Source organism: Schistocerca cancellata, chromosome 1, assembly GCF_023864275.1.
Source record: "Schistocerca cancellata isolate TAMUIC-IGC-003103 chromosome 1, iqSchCanc2.1, whole genome shotgun sequence".
Classification (NCBI taxonomy): domain Eukaryota; kingdom Metazoa; phylum Arthropoda; class Insecta; order Orthoptera; family Acrididae; genus Schistocerca; species Schistocerca cancellata.
This window is the reverse complement of record NC_064626.1, coordinates 680,231,838-680,236,123: the sequence shown is the minus strand read 5'-3', so window position 1 is coordinate 680,236,123 and position 4,286 is coordinate 680,231,838.

Sequence of the window (4,286 nt, the reverse complement as noted above, 5' to 3'; positions counted from 1 at the left end):
CAAACGCCTCGATTCTCTTCGTTTCGCACACTCCATGGTTGAATTCCATACAATGCTGTGCCGGACGAACATTCTCAGGGAGTCCTTTCTCAAACTAAAACCTGCCCTCGTTTTTCTTGCCAGTCAACTTATGTCCTTCCATCGTCCATTACGCATAATTTAGCCCACACGGTAGACCGTGTGGTCTAACGCACGGCTTTTCGGGCGGGAAGGAGCGCCGGTCCCCGGCACGAATCCACCTGGCGAATTTGTGTCGAGATCCGGTGAGCCGGCAAGTCTGTGGATGATTTTTAGGTGGTTTTCCAACTGCCTCGGCAAATGCTGACTGGTTCCCCTTAGCCACACTATGTCGGCGATTGCTGCGCAAACAAGTTCTCCATGTACGCATACGCCGTACACCACCATTACTTTACCATGCAAACATAGGGGTTACACTCATCTGGTGTGAGACGTTCCCTGGGGGGGGGGGGGGGGTCCACCGGGGGCCGAACCACACAATAACCCTGGGTTCGGTGTGGGGCGGCAGAGGGGTGAAGTGGACTGCGGTAGTCGTCGAGGGGTTGCAGACCGCTGCGGTTGTGGCAGAGGCAGGGATGGAGCCTCTATGTCGTTTCTTGGTCCCCGGTTAACATAACATAACATAACGCATAATTTTGCTTCCGAGGTAGCAGATTTCCTTCACTCCACCTACTGCGCAGTTCCTGGCTTTCAAGTCAAATTTGTCACAACTCTTATTTCTGTTGTTTCTCACTACTTTCGTCGGTTTATTCTCAGTCCATATTCCGCGCTCGGTAGGCTGTTAGTTTCTTTCATCAGTTCCTGCAATTGCTTTTCACTGTTACTCAGGATAAGAACGTCATCAGCGAATCTGATCAGTGATGTTCAACCTTTCTTTTATTTCCGTTATTTCTTCTCGAGTTCAATAAAACTTATCAAAAACTAAAAAATAAAATGTCAGTAGGCTTAGATAAAGTGCCAATGTGTGTACTGAAACAATGCATAGGGATTATACAAGGCCCCTTAACAAATATAATAAATGAATCCTTCCCATTAGGGACATTTTCAGAGCAGTTAAAATAGGCAGCGGTTGTACCTTAGCTAACAAAGATAATGCAAAAGACATAGAAAATTACCGGCCCATTTCCCTGCTGCTAGCATTCTCAAAAATAACATAAGCAATTATGAAAGACAGATAAATGGATTACCTGAATAAATGCAATCTTTTAAGAGAATCACAGTTTGGTTGCCGAAGTGGCAAATACACGGAGTCAGCTATAGTGGAATTCACGAAAGCTGTACTTGATGATCTTGATAAAGATAAGTGTGTCACAGGCATATTTTTGGATCTTTCTAAGGCGTTTGATACAGTCGACCACAAGATTCTATTAAATAAATTAGAAGCAATAGGAATAAGAGGGGTAGCTAATGACTGGTTTCGATCATACCTAGCAGACTGGGTACGAAGAGTAGAGATAAGACATACTTCAAATAGATTCAAACATATAGTAAAACACTTATCAGAGCCAAAATACATAAGCATAGGGGCTCCACAAGGTAGCATAGTAGGACCAATACTATCCCTGATATGTATCAATGACTTTCCCATTAGTGTTACTCATGATGAAAAAATTCTCTTCGCTGATGACAGCACTATTAGACTCACTGAGAAAACAAGAGAACTCCTTGCCAAGAAAGCAAATGAAACTCTCAAGGAAGTTTATGGTTGGTCAATAAGCAATAAAGTAATAATGAACGTAAAGAAAACTAATGCCATGAATTTCAGTTTGAAGAGGAAAAATGACAATGTTAAATTAAATGTAGATGGCACCTCTATAGACTGTGTAACAAATGCAAAATTTCTAGCAATAAATATTGATTCTCAGTTGAAGTGGTGTGAACATACAAAGGTACTTGCAAACAGAATGTCATCAGCATGTTATGCCCTTGGAATCCTATCATCAGTATGTAACATGCAGTGTCTTTTAGTTAAATTTTATTCATATGTACACTCAGTTCTTAGCTATGGCATTCTTTTTTGGGGAACAAATGCACAAAATATTAACACAATTTTCAAACTCCAGAAAGGAGCCATATGAATAATAACCAAAAATACTAGTCGAGCTCATTGTAAAGATCTGTTCAAAACACTGGGGATTTTAACTGCTCTATGTGAATACATATACAAGTCAGTTGTACACATCAAAATAACGTTGATAATTACTGCACAAACAGCTCTGTCCATGACCATGCAACAAGAGATAGACTCAACTTACATTTACCAAGAAAAAATAAACATAAAACTCAAAACAGCATTTTATACCAAGGAATAAAACTGTGCAATAAATTACCTAAAGAGACTAAAGAAACTGCAAAAATACACTTATTTAAAAAGGCAACTAAAAAGCACCTGTTATGCAATACATTTTATACATTGAAGGATTACTTAGATAAAACAGAGTAGGGATTTGATAAAAAATGTTGTACAAATAAATAATATTAATAATTATTATAAAACATCCAACATTCCACATAACACCTTTCTTTCCCTTCTTTTTTTCGTTCTAGAAATACTTAACCCTAAACTATGCACAGCACAATACTAACACCTCTTCCTCTTTCTGAGCTCAATATCTCACTCGTATGGAGGGATTTTGACTCAGTTCTTAGGGATAGCAAATGCGAAGTTGCGGTACAGAAAATGGCCCAGAGATCACCTGTGTGTGTGTGTGTGTGTGTGTGTGAGTGTGTAGTGAGTGGAGTGTTATGAAACAATGTGTGTATAGTGTGTACATTGACTGTTAGTGAGATATGAGTGAACGGTGTGGTATTACATTATTTAGTAAGTTATTTGTAAAAAAAGTATTGTATACCAGGAGTAAATTTAATGATTATGTCTAACTAGAAGTCTGTAAATATATGTGTATACGAATTATCTTATTTTAAATTGGTCTAAACTTGTAAATAATTTGACATGTCCTATATCCTTGTAAAAAGAGATCTACGGATAAAGAAAGCTACTCCTACTACTACTACATGTACAGATAGAACAGTAGTGGTGAAGGACTACGTATCTGTCTTATATCCTTCCTAATCAGACCACTACGTTCTTAGTTTTCCATTTTATTGTTCTATATTGGTTCCTGTACATACTGTATATCAATCGTCTATTCACAAAGCTTATGCCTATTTCTCTGAGAATTTTGTACGTCTTACACCATTTAACATCATCGAACGCTTTTCCTATGAATGTGTCTTGACTTTCTTAAGTGTTGCTATCATTATCAACCACAACTTCGGGACGGCTTCGCTGCCACCTTAGCCTTAAGAGTACTAAATTGTTATTAGAAACAAGTTCAGTGTCGAACATGGTATTGGTAGAAAATTTCAGGACCAGTTTCGAATTTTCAGTTTTAATTCGACGATATTGTTCTTCCGGTTCTCACAGTTGTACCATCCAATCTTTCATGCTTGCTTTTCAGGTGAGTTAGACGCATCTTGCAGTTTTATTTATGACATCCATCTGTAGAATGTAGAGATTTTGAGCAAATGGATCACTTTCTTGCTGGAGTAGAAAATACGGACCTAGAGGAGGCACTGGTTAGATCGAGTCGTTTCCACTGGCCCCAACTGTTTCTCGCTTTTTTCTACATACGAGGTAGTTGAACCATGTTCCTATTGTATTCCGAGAAGTGAATAATGTTTAAAGGCCAAATAGTTCATTTTCGTGGTACATCTTCTCCAAACTCAATGTAATGAACTGACTAGAAAATGTTTCGCCTCACTTTCATGACTTCCATAGCGTTTTCTTTTCCTTTCTTTTTTTAAATCGTAAAGGTCTTTCTGCATGTTTAATAGAACAGTAAATCGGTACGTGCAACCCAACTAAGCCGGAGGTAAAAGTAAAGCTGCAGTTTCTGTCCAGTTCCGTTAAAATGGCTCTGACCACTATGGGACTTAACATCTGAGGTCATCAGTCCCCTAGAACTTAGAACTACTTAAACCTAACTAACCTAAGGAAATCACACACATCCATGCCCGAGGCAGGATTCGAGCCTACGACTGTAGCAGTATCGCGGTTCCGGATTGAAGCGCCTAGAACCGCTCGGCCACCACGGCCGGCTCCAGTTCCGTAAGGGCGTAAGGTCTCTATTCGTCAGCGAGACAGTCTGACTCGTGTACCCATTTCACTTTGACAACATGTGTGGAAGGATCATTTCAAGCTTGGACCTTGCGCTGAATAATACTTTACGTCGAGAAGTGTTACCAGCAAGGGAAAACGGCCACGA